Genomic DNA, 13,896 nt, shown 5'->3' with positions numbered 1-13,896 from the left:
TATGTAGACATACTGGGTGTGTTATGTAGACATACTGGGTGTGTTATGTAGACATACTGTGTGTGTTATGTAGACATACTGTGTGTGTTATGTAGACATACTGGGTGTGTTATGTAGACATACTGTGTGTGTTATGTAGACATACTGTGTGTGTTATGTAGACATACTGGGTGTTTTATGTAGACATACTGTGTGTTATGTAGACATACTGTGTGTGTTATGTAGACATACTGGGTGTGTTATGTAGACATACTGTGTGTGTTATGTAGACATACTGGGTGTGTTATGTAGACATACTGGGTGTGTTATGTAGACATACTGTGTGTGTTATGTAGACATACTGGGTGTGTTATGTAGACATACTGGGTGTGTTATGTAGACATACTGTGTGTGTTATGTAGACATACTGGGTGTTATGTAGACATACTGGGTGTTATGTAGACATACTGTGTGTGTTATGTAGACATACTGTGTGTGTTATGTAGACATACTGTGTGTTATGTAGACATACTGGGTGTGTTATGTAGACATACTGGGTGTGTTATGTAGACATACTGGGTGTGTTATGTAGACATACTGTGTGTGTTATGTAGACATACTGGGTGTGTTATGTAGACATACTGGGTGTGTTATGTAGACATACTGGGTGTGTTATGTAGACATACTGTGTGTGTTATGTAGACATACTGGGTGTTTTATGTAGACATACTGTGTGTTATGTAGACATACTGTGTGTGTTATGTAGACATACTGTGTGTTATGTAGACATACTGTGTGTGTTATGTAGACATACTGGGTGTTATGTAGACATACTGGGTGTGTTATGTAGACATACTGGGTGTGTTATGTAGACATACTGGGTGTTATGTAGACATACTGGGTGTGTTATGTAGACATACTGGGTGTGTTATGTAGACATACTGGGTGTGTTATGTAGACATACTGGGTGTGTTATGTAGACATACTGGGTGTGTTATGTAGACATACTGTGTGTGTTATGTAGACATACTGGGTGTGTTATGTAGACATACTGGGTGTTATGTAGACATACTGTGTGTTTTATGTAGACATACTGTGTGTGTTATGTAGACATACTGGGTGTGTTATGTAGACATACTGGGTGTGTTATGTAGACATACTGAGTGTTATGTAGACATACTGTGTGTTATGTAGACATACTGGGTGTGTTATGTAGACATACTGGGTGTGTTATGTAGACATACTGGGTGTTATGTAGACATACTGGGTAGCTCCGAGAGTGAAGGGGAGCGTTGGTTAGATGAGACAGCTGTCACAGGACTACCTATATAAGAAAGGTGAAATATTATAAAAATTATACAAAAACAATCCAGTATGTGTCATTTTATTACGATACCAACTACAAAATTCCAGTAAGGGTCATGTTTTGTAGCACATACATCTTTTCAACCATACGTTGATTTCATTCTATTACTAAATACATAGTAGTTTGACAGTATTGTTGTTTGTTTATTGCAATGTCCAATTAATGAAACCATGATTATTTGTCTAATTGTCATTTTGGAACCTCAGGGGTCCTAAGCACATTGATGGTGTCCCCCTCACAAAGGGAAGAGCAGGAAGCCACTGAAGGTGTTGTAGAAAAACATGGTATCAGAGAATCCCATGTGTTGGGGAAGGACTGTGGAGATCACATCTATGTCCTCCAGCTCTAGAATAAATGCATTGGACACATGCTCACCAGAACCTTTAAGGTCACTGGCACCATTCAGACTAAATGCATCCTTATTCTTGTTCCCAATGGTGGTGAACACAATGTACTTACCAGTCATTTAATTGTATGCTGCTCCAATGTTGGTGATTACATTTGTGAAGATCAGTTGGGAAGCCTGGTTAACACCAAAGGGCCCTATATGTTCATCAACTAAACCAGTCAAACCAGCAGAGAAGGCCAACTTTGGTGTGTCTGTAGGTTATGGTAGAGGAAACACATTGGGTTAGTTTATGTGAACTTCTGGATTTTCCACAGATTTCCATACTGGATACTGCGTATATTTGTTTTACAGTACGTGTGTTCTCTCCAGTTCTCACTGGTTGTCACTCTGGCCTGGATAACTGCCTGTTCTGCAGCTTGAGTTGAAATCATAAACAACAATAGCTTTAAACGGTGTTCCAATTTTTGTGGGGTTTATGGATTTGATGTTAGTGGTAGCCTTACAATCCAAGGCTTCTGCAAGACAGAACGGTTCACAGGAGCAGGAGCCAATCTCCTGTTCCTTTAATGTGAGGCATCTTGATGTACAAGTACAACCATCTGGACAGGATGCTAGTCTATTGCAGGGCCTTACTTAATGCTGAATGCGAAGAAGACATTTTTTGGGGGTCTTTGGTATGACTCCCAACCTTCCAATACTATGTAGGAGCAACTTTTACCCCTGATTGAATTCTACATTTTGCTTCACTGCAACTGACCGACCCCATTTGTTTACATTTGATCCCGACTTAACCTGATATGATCTCTTCCTTCAAACCCTCTGCCTGGCTCTCACTGACTCAGAGTCTGGTCTGATCTCTTCCTTCAAATCCTCTGCCTGGCTCTCACTGACTCAGAGTCTGGTCTGATCTCTTCCTTCAAATCCTCTGCCTGGCTCTCACTGACTCAGAGTCTGGTCTGATCTCTTCCTTCAAACCCTCTGCCTGGCTCTCACTGACTCAGAGTCTGACTCAGTCTGATCTCTTCCTTCAAACCCTCTGCCTGGCTCTCACTGACTCAGAGTCTGGTCTGATCTCTTCCTTCAAACCCTCTGCCTGGCTCTCACTGACTCAGAGTCTGGTCTGATCTCTTCCTTCAAACCCTCTGCCTGGCTCTCACTGACTCAGAGTCTGGTCTGATCTCTTCCTTCAAACCCTCTGCCTGGCTCTCACTGACTCAGAGTCTGGTCTGATCTCTTCCTTCAAATCCTCTGCCTGGCTCTCACTGACTCAGAGTCTGGTCTGATCTCTTCCTTCAAACCCTCTGCCTGGCTCTCACTGACTCAGAGTCTGGTCTGAAGGGCTGACAGCTCCACTGCTTGTTCTGGCATTACGGGGGGGAAAAAAGCATTCTTAAATCTGATGATCTGTAAATGGACAAACATTTGAATGATGCACAAATCTGTATTATTACAGAACCTGCATTCTCTCTCTCCAAGTTGTCCACCTTACTAGTCAGGGTGTGCACTACGTTTCTCAGTGCTTCCAGCTCATTCCAGATGTCAACATTGGTGGTCTGGTCAGTTGTTTTTTGCGGTTTTGTTTCTCCACTCGACGTGACCCCATGCCCCATGACAGAGAGAACAGCAACGCTGACAGAACGACAACCCCTCTCATTTCGATATGAATAACCCTATTCAGTAATGATGCAGTCTATGAGCCCATCTGTATACACGTAAAAGTCTGCTTGAAGTAATACGTGAGAACGCAACACGTTGGGGATGGAACATTTACAGAAAACTCCTTGGCCGTCGAGCTAAACAGGTTTTCTCTAACCGAGCCATGGCGTGAGAAATCCACACATGGAACGTCAGGCAACCATTTATTTTTTTAGGTCGAAGGACCCGGAGAATAGGGAACATAGAGATTGATAGCCTATGTCTGGACATTCTAATCTGATGTTCTTTATCATAATCAAAGAAAGAATATTGACCGAAAACGTTTGTTAGGTGCTGACGAACAGGACAAATATCTCTATCGTTTTGGAGACACATTGTGTCAGAGAAAAGCAGGACATGTCAGCAATATAAACATAAGCTACTCACATGTTATTAACTATGCTGTGAAGGCATAACTAAAAAGACGTCTGATCGGTGCTATAGACACATCTGCATATCTCTGAGGGACCATACTGTAGGTCATCAATCATATGACACTATATGGAATCATCCAGTCAGCACTTTCTATTTTAAAATCAGCTGATCTGATAGGAAGATGTAGAGAAGAGACATTACCTCATAGACTCCATCAACCACAGCTGTAGACGGCATATGAAAGTCTCTAGATGATTCATTCTAACTCGGACCACAGTTCAACAAGATTCCGGAGTTCACTGATTGGCGTTCACACGCCACGCTGTACTGTACTGTAGGCTACATGCTTTAGGCAGTTTCATTTAGCTTCAGGACGAGCAGTGTGTTGTCAATATTGAACTGTCAGCTCGCTCTTTGCACGTGATGTCACGGTGGAGGTGGAAAAGAAACATCAGCAGAGGCACATTTAGATGCATTTGAACCATTAGAAATGAAAGAGAACCCAGCTGAGGATGTATTTTTGATAGATGTCATTGCCTTAATATTACCTATGGTTATTTAGCTTTTTCATGTTTAAAGCACACATTTGTTTTGTCATGAGTTTTAATTCCTTTATCGGGACTTAGAAGCTATCGTATGTAAACTAGTGGTGAGTTTGTAGATGTGTTCACATTTATGCCTGCCTGACCAGCATTTTGAAAAGGAGGGCAAACATCATTAAATACGCCACAGGATACTAATGAACGGTTCCTGACTCCACTTTAACAGCCACCCCCCCTCTCTTCTTATTTTCCCCCATTCTCTCTCTCTCTTTGATGTGGCCAGTGGCCCTGCTGTCTCCCTCCTCACACAGAGACTATGAACTCAGCTGGTTCAGAAACCATGTATGTTGGACCACATCAGCCCTCAGGAGGAGAGGAGAGGAAAAGAGAAGAGAGGATGAGAGGAGAGCAGTGGAGAGGATAAGGAAAAGGAGAAGAGAAATGTAGAGGAGAGGGGAGGAGAGGAGAAGAAGAGAGAGGAGAACAGAAGAGAGGAGAGGAGATGGGAAGTGAGGGGAGGAGAATGGAGGAGAGGGGAAGAGAGGAGATAAGAGGTGAGGGGAAAAGAAAAGAGGTGAAGAGCTGAGAGGAGAGGGGAAGAAAGGAGAAGAGAGGGGAGGAGGGGAGAGTAGAAAGGAAGGGAGTAGAGGTGAGGGGAACAGAGGAGAGGGGAAGAAAGGAGAAGAGAGGGGAGGAGGGGAGAGTAGAAAGGAAGGGAGTAGAGGTGAGGGGAACAGAGGAGATGGGAAGAGAGGAGAAGAGAGGGGAGGAGGGGAGAGTAGAAAGGAAGGGAGTAGAGGTGAGGGGAACAGAGGAGATGGGAAGAGAGGAAAAGAGAGGGGAGGAGGGGAGAGTAGAAAGGAAGAGAGTAGAGGTGAGGGGAACAGAGGAGATGGGAAGAGAGGAGAAGAGAGGGGAGGGGGAGAGGAGAAGAGAGGGGAAGAGTGGAGAGGGGAAGAGAGGAGAAGAGAGGAAGTGAGGAGAGGTGAGAGGAAGAGAGGTGAGGGGAAGAGAGGAGAAGAAAGGGGAAGAGAGATATGAGGAGAAGAGAGGTGAGGGGAAGAGAGGAGAAGAAAGGGGGAAGAGGAGATGGAGGGAAGAGAGGAGATGTGAGGGGAGAGAAGAAGAGGAAGAGGTGAGATGAGGGGAAGAGAGGAGAAGAAAGGGGGAGAGAGGAGATGTGGGGGGAAGAGAGGAGAAGAAAGGGGAAGAGAGGTGTGAGGGGAAGAGAGGAGAAGAAAGGGGAAGAGAGATATGAGGAGAAGAGAGGTGAGGGGAAGAGAGGAGAAGAAAGGGGAAGAGAGATATGAGGAGAAGAGAGGTGAGGGGAAGAGAGGAGAAGAAAGGGGAGAGAGATATGAGGAGAAGAGAGGTGAGGGGAAGAGAGGAGAAGAAAGGGGAAGAGAGATATGAGGAGAAGAGAGGTGAGGGGAAGAGAGGAGAGGGGAAGAGAGGAGAAGAAAGGGGAAGAGAGATATGAGGAGAAGAGATGAGGGGGAAGAGAGGAGAAGAAAGGGGGAGAGAGATATGAGGAGAAGAGAGGTGAGGGGAAGAGAGGAGAAGAAAGGGGGAGAGAGGAGATGTGAGGGGAAGAGAGGAGATGTGAGGGGAAGAGAGGAGAAGAATGGGGAAGAGAGGAGATGTGAGGGGAAGAGAGGAGAAGAAAGGGGGAGAGGGAGATGTGAGGGGAAGAGAGGAGATGTGAGGGGAAGAGAGGAGAAGAAAGGGGAAGAGAGGTGTGAGGGGAAGAGCGGAGAAGAAAGGGGGAGAGAGGAGATGTGAGGGGAAGAGAGGAGAAGAAAGGGGAAGAGAGGTGTGAGGGGAAGAGAGGAGAAGAAAGGGAAAGAGAGGTGTGAGGGGAAGAGAGGAGAAGAAAGGGGAAGAGAGGAGGTGTGAGGGAAAGAGAGGAGAAGAAAGGGGAAGAGAGGAGATGTGAGGGGAAGAGAGGAGAAGAAATGGAAAGAGAGGTGTGAGGGGAAGAGAGGAGAAGAAAGGGGAAGAGAGGAGGTGTGAGGGAAAGAAAAGGGGAGAAGAAAGGGGAAGAGATGTAAGGGGAAGAGATGTGAGGGGAAGAGAGGAGAAGAAAGGGGGAGAGAGGAGATGTGAGAGGAAGAGAGGAGAAGAAAGGGGGAGAGAGGAGATGTGAGGGGAAGAGAGGAGAAGAAAGGGAAAGAGAGGTGTGAGGGGAAGAGAGGAGAAGAAAGGGGAAGAGATGAGATGTGAGGGGAAGAGAGGAGAAGAAAGTGGAAGAGAGGAGATGTGAGGGGAAGAGAGAAGAAGAAAGGGGAAGAGAGGAGATGTGAGGGGAAGAGATGAGAGGAGAAGAAAGGGGAAGAGAGGAGATGTGAGGGGAAGAGAGGAGAAGAAAGGGGAAGAGAGGAGATGTGAGGGGAAGAGAGGAGAAGAAAGGGGAAGAGAGATGTGAGGGGAAGAGAGGATATGTGAGGGGAAGAGATGTGAGGGGAAGAGAGGGGGAGAGAGGAGATGTGAGGGGAAGAGAGATGAGGGGAAGAGATGTGAGGGGAAGAGAGGAGAAGAAAGGGGGAGAGAGGAGATGTGAGGGGAAGAGAGGAGATGTGAGGGGAAGAGAGGAGATGTGAGGGAAGAGAGGAGATGTGAGGGGAAGAGAGGAGATGTGAGGGGAAGAGAGGACATGTGTGGGGAAGAGAGGAGATGTGAGGGGAAGAGAGGAGATGTGAGGGGAAGAGAGGAGAGGATAGTGGTTGATTAACAGTATCTGCCTTACCAAAGAATGGTTAAATATATCACAGTCACGGAAGACAATGATCAATATCTACTCTCTTTTTCTCTCTTTCTTCCTCTGTCTGTCTCTCTCCCTCCTTCTCTCACCCCCTCCCTCCCTGCTGGTGGCAGTGGAGTGTCCTTCAGTTAGTCCTCTTTCCAGCCGAACCAGGCCAGCGGATGCTCAGGGTTGGGTATCAGATGACAGCTGCTGGGTAATAGATACTTCAGGGACAGGCCAACCTACCGGGCACGCAGACAGACAGGCAAGCAGGCAGAGAGGCAGACAGGAAGGCCAGCAGGCAGGAAGTGTTGTGGTCGGATCTCTCTACTCAGTGAGTGTACGAAATCACATAGGGTGTGACATATACACTGTATTCACTGTGTATTTATTTATTTAACCAGGCAAGTCAGTGAGGAACACATTCTTATTACAATGACAGCTTACTCCGGCCAAACCCAGACGACACTGGGCCAATTGTGCGCTGCCCTATTGGATTCCCAATCACAGCCAGATGTAATACAGCCTGGATTCAAACCAGGTACTATAGTGACACCTCTTGCACTGAGATGCAGTGCCTTAGAACGCTGCACCACTCGGGAGCCCAGAGAGTGTATATGTGTGTGTAGGTGTGTAAGTGTGTGTGTTTGAGAGAGAGAGAGAGAGAGAGAGAGAGAGAGAGAGAGAGAGAGAGAGAGAGAGTGTTTGTGTGTAGAAATCACACTGATGTACATGACAGAGTGTATGTCCAGCTTGCATTACCGAGAATGTCCTTTGAATACTGTATAGTGTTACCAAGGTTGCTTCAAATCCAAGCTCACGTACGACAAAGTTATGCACACACTATGAGGCCCACTGAGAGTGAAAGGACATATTTGTGTTACATGTCTGAGAGTGTTATGAATGTTTATAAAACTTGTTGTTTGGATCCTGGATGCTGATTGGACGAGCAGTGTTCCAAGCCGTGCTGTATTAGCCACCAGCGACACGTCTACGCCTGCGCCGGTTCCATCTGAAAATGATCTCTGTGCCTCCATCAGAATATCATGTTCATGTTGCTGTCTGAATCATCTCTTGTACTGATCTCAACTCGCACGTTATTTCACCTTGCTTCCAGCCTAGCATTTAGTATGGTACAGCGGGGGTTAATGGAAGCAATGCAGCTGGTGTGCTGTCATTTCAGGTTCAGTGTTTGATGTGATGAGTTAGCTGAAGTTGGCTAGCTAGCTAGCATGTGACACGAACGTTACCCAGCCTGCATAGCAACCGTTTGGTTTAGAATGGATGACCAGTTCTTTTGCAAAAAGAATGAAAGACTAGGTCGCGTCTGTAGCAACATGACCTCAAGAATTAACAAACAGATTTTTGTCCGGACTATAATCTTCTGGTGGAAGAATGAAATTGTACGGATTGACTTATCAAAATAACGTTTCAATGGAAATGTGTAATTCGTTGTTATTTTAATATGTTGCCATCGTGTCAGGCCGAACGATGCCATTTACTTGTGACTGTATCCATGATACAGCACTGCCTGTTGTGCCTTAGTGCTTAAATGTGAGTAGCTGTAGGAGTATAGTCTGTACGCTGTAGTATGTAGCAAAACATGTGAGTCAAGGAGAGCTCCTCTAAAGTGGACCTCTGAAACAGCTTGTTAGTGTGAAACACTGAAACATCCCCGGATAACAAGGTGACACACTGAAGCATCACTGGATAACAAGGTGACACACTGAAACATCCCCGGATAACAAGGTGACACACTGAAACATCCCCGGAGAACAATGTGACACACTGAAACATCCCCGGATAACAAGGTGACACACTGAAACATCCCCGGATAACAAGGTGACACACTGAAACATCCCCGGCGAACAATGTGACACACTGAAACATCCCCGGATAACAAGGTGACACACTGAAACATCCCCGGCGAACAATGTGACACACTGAAACATCCCCGGATAACAAGGTGACACACTGAAACATCCCTGGATAACAAGGTGACACACTGAAACATCCCCGGAGAACAATGTGACACACTGAAACATCCCCGGATAACAAGGTGACACACTGAAACATCCCTGGATAACAAGGTGACACACTGAAACATCCCTGGATAACAAGGTGACACACTGAAACATCCCCGGAGAACAATGTGACACACTGAAACATCCCCGGAGAACAATGTGACACACTGAAACATCCCCGGAGAACAATGTGACACACTGAAACATCCCCGGAGAACAATGTGACACACTGAAACATCCCCGGATAACAATGTGACACACTGAAACATCCCCGGATAACAAGGTGACACACTGAAACATCCCCGGAGAACAATGTGACACACTGAAACATCCCCGGATAACAAGGTGACACACGGAAACATCCCTGGATAACAAGGTGACACACTGAAACATCCCCGGATAACAATGTGACACACTGAAACATCCCCGGATAACAAGGTGACACACTGAAACATCCCCGGAGAACAATGTGACACACTGAAACATCCCCGGATAACAAGGTGACACACTGAAACATCCCTGGATAACAAGGTGACACACTGAAACATCCCTGGATAACAATGTGACACACTGAAACATCCCCGGATAACAAGGTGACACACTGAAACATCCCCGGATAACAAGGTGACACACTGAAACATCCCTGGATAACAAGGTGACACACTGAAACATCCCCGGATAACAAGGTGACACACTGAAACATCCCTGGATAACAAGGTGACACACTGAAACATCCCTGGATAACAAGGTGACACACTGAAACATCCCCGGATAACAAGGTGACACACTGAAACATCCCTGGATAACAAGGTGACACACTGAAACATCCCAGGATAGCAAGGTGACACACTGAAACATCCCCGGAGAACAATGTGACACACTGAAACATCCCTGGATAACAAGGTGACACACTGAAACATCCCCGGAGAACAATGTGACACACTGAAACATCCCTGGATAACAAGGTGACACACTGAAACATCCCCGGAGAACAATGTGACACACTGAAACATCCCCGGAGAACAATGTGACACACTGAAACATCCCTGGATAACAAGGTGACACACTGAAACATCCCCGGAGAACAATGTGACACACTGAAACATCCCCGGATAACAAGGTGACACACTGAAACATCCCTGGATAACAAGGTGACACACTGAAACATCCCCGGAGAACAATGTGACACACTGAAACATCCCCGGATAACAAGGTGACACACTGAAACATCCCTGGATAACAAGGTGACACACTGAAACATCCCTGGATAACAAGGTGACACACTGAAACATCCCCGGATAACAAGGTGACACACTGAAACATCCCTGGATAACAAGGTGACACACTGAAACATCCCTGGATAAGAAGGTGACACACTGAAACATCCCCGGATAACAAGGTGACACACTGAAACATCCCTGGATAACAAGGTGACACACTGAAACATCCCCGGAGAACAATGTGACACACTGAAACATCCCTGGATAACAAGGTGACACACTGAAACATCCCCGGAGAACAATGTGACACACTGAAACATCCCCGGAGAACAATGTGACACACTGAAACATCCCTGGATAACAAGGTGACACACTGAAACATCCCCGGAGAACAATGTGACACACTGAAACATCCCCGGATAACAAGGTGACACACTGAAACATCCCCAGAGAACAATGTGACACACTGAAACATCCCCGGATAACAAGGTGACACACTGAAACATCCCCGGAGAACAATGTGACACACTGAAACATCCCCGGAGAACAATGTGACACACTGAAACATCCCTGGATAACAAAGTGACACACTGAAACATCCCCGGAGAACAATGTGACACACTGAAACATCCCTGGATAACAAGGTGACACACTGAAACATCCCCGGAGAACAATGTGACACACTGAAACATCCCCGGAGAACAATGTGACACACTGAAACATCCCTGGATAACAAGGTGACACACTGAAACATCCCCGGAGAACAATGTGACACACTGAAACATCCCCGGATAACAAGGTGACACACTGAAACATCCCTGGATAACAAGGTGACACACTGAAACATCCCCGGAGAACAATGTGACACACTGAAACATCCCCGGATAACAAGGTGACACACTGAAACATCCCTGGATAACAAGGTGACACACTGAAACATCCCTGGATAACAAGGTGACACACTGAAACATCCCTGGATAACAAGGTGACACACTGAAACATCCCCGGAGAACAATGTGACACACTGAAACATCTTTGGATAACAAGGTGACACACTGAAACATCCCTGGATAACAAGGTGACACACTGAAACATCCCTGTATAACAAGGTGACACACTGAAACATCCCTGGATAACAAGGTGACACACTGAAACATCCCCGGAGAACAATGTGACACACTGAAACATCCCTGGATAACAAGGTGACACACTGAAACATCCCTGGATAACAAGGTGACACACTGAAACATCCCTGGATAACAAGGTGACACACTGAAACATCCCTGGATAACAAGGTGACACACTGAAACATCCCTGGATAACAAGGTGACACACTGAAACATCCCTGGATAACAAGGTGACACACTGAAACATCCCTGGATAACAAGGTGACACACTGAAACATCCCTGGATAACAAGGTGACACACTGAAACATCCCTGGATAACAAGGTGACACACTGCAACATCCCTGGATAACAAGGTGACACACTGAAACATCCCTGGATAACAAGGTGACACACTGAAACATCCCTGGATAACAAGGTGACACACTGAAACATCCCTGGATAACAAGGTGACACACTGAAACATCCCTGGATAACAAGGTGACACACTGAAACATCCCTGGATAACAAGGTGACACACTGAAACATCCCTGGATAACAAGGTGACACACTGAAACATCCCTGGATAACAAGGTGACACACTGAAACATCCCTGGATAACAAGGTGACACACTGAAACATCCCTGGATAACAAGGTGACACACTGAAGCATCCCCGGAGAACAATGTGACACACTGAAACATCCCCGGATAACAAGGTGACACACTGAAACATCCCCGGAGAACAATGTGACACACTGAAACATCCCTGGATAACAAGGTGACACACTGAAACATCCCTGGATAACAAGGTGACACACTGAAACATCCCCGGAGAACAATGTGACACACTGAAACATCCCCGGATAACAAGGTGACACACTGAAACATCCCTGGATAACAAGGTGACACACTGAAGCATCCCCGGAGAACAATGTGACACACTGAAACATCCCCGGATAACAAGGTGACACACTGAAACATCCCTGGATAACAAGGTGACACACTGAAACATCCCTGGATAACAAGGTGACACACTGAAACATCCCTGGATAACAAGGTGACACACTGAAACATCCCTGGATAACAATGTGACACACTGAAACATCCCCGGAGAACAATGTGACACACTGAAACATCCCCGGATAACAAGGTGACACACTGAAACATCCCTGGATAACAAGGTGACACACTGAAACATCCCCGGATAACAAGGTGACACACTGAAACATCCCTGGATAACAAAGTGACACACTGAAACATCCCTGGATAACAAGGTGACACACTGAAACATCCCTGGATAACAAGGTGACACACTGAAACATCCCTGGATAACAAGGTGACACACTGAAACATCCCCGGAGAACAATGTGACACACTGAAACATCTTTGGATAACAAGGTGACACACTGAAACATCCCTGGATAACAAGGTGACACACTGAAACATCCCTGTATAACAAGGTGACACACTGAAACATCCCTGGATAACAAGGTGACACACTGAAACATCCCAGGAGAACAATGGTGACACACTGAAAACATCCCATCCCTGGATAACAAGGTGACACACTGAAACATCCCTGGATAACAAGGTGACACACTGAAACATCCCTGGATAACAAGGTGACACACTGAAACATCCCTGGATAACAAGGTGACACACTGAAACATCCCTGGATAACAAGGTGACACACTGAAACATCCCTGGATAACAAGGTGACACACTGAAACATCCCTGGATAACAAGGCTGACACACTGAAACATCCCTGGATAACAAGGTGACACACTGCATCCCTGGATAACAAGGTGACACACTGAAACATCCCTGGATAACAAGGTGACACACTGAAACATCCCTGGATAACAAGGTGACACACTGAAACATCCCTGGATAACAAGGTGACACACTGAAACATCCCTGGATAACATGGTGACACACTGAAACATCCCTGGATAACAAGGTGACACACTGAAACATCCCTGGATAACAAGGTGACACACTGAAACATCCCTGGATAACAAGGTGACACACTGAAACATCCCTGGATAACAAGGTGACACACTGAAACATCCCTGGATAACAAGGTGACACACTGAAGCATCCCCGGAGAACAATGTGACACACTGAAACATCCCCGGATAACAAGGTGACACACTGAAACATCCCCGGAGAACAATGTGACACACTGAAACATCCCTGGATAACAAGGTGACACACTGAAACATCCCCGGAGAACAATGTGACACACTGAAACATCCCCGGAGAACAATGTGACACACTGAAACATCCCCGGATAACAATGTGACACACTGAAACATCCCTGGATAACAAGGTGACACACTGAAACATCCCTGGATAACAAGGTGACACACTGAAACATCCCTGGATAACAAGGTGGCACACTGAAACATCCCTGGATAACAAGGTGACACACTGAAACATCCCTGGATAACAAGGTGACACACTGAAACATCCCTGGATAACAAGGTGACACAC

The 13,896-nt window shown here is 46.0% G+C and overlaps 1 protein-coding gene across 5 annotated transcripts in view; it reads left to right on the top strand.

Annotated features, from left to right (window-relative positions):
• The window catches only part of LOC118378233 (guanine nucleotide exchange factor VAV3), a 153,209-nt gene that overhangs the window by 32,262 nt on the left and 107,051 nt on the right, over positions 1-13,896 (top strand). The window lies entirely within an intron of this gene.

This window comes from Oncorhynchus keta, chromosome 28, assembly GCF_023373465.1.
Source record: "Oncorhynchus keta strain PuntledgeMale-10-30-2019 chromosome 28, Oket_V2, whole genome shotgun sequence".
Taxonomy (NCBI): Eukaryota; Metazoa; Chordata; class Actinopteri; order Salmoniformes; family Salmonidae; genus Oncorhynchus; species Oncorhynchus keta.
This window is presented reverse-complemented; position numbering and strand designations above follow the sequence as displayed.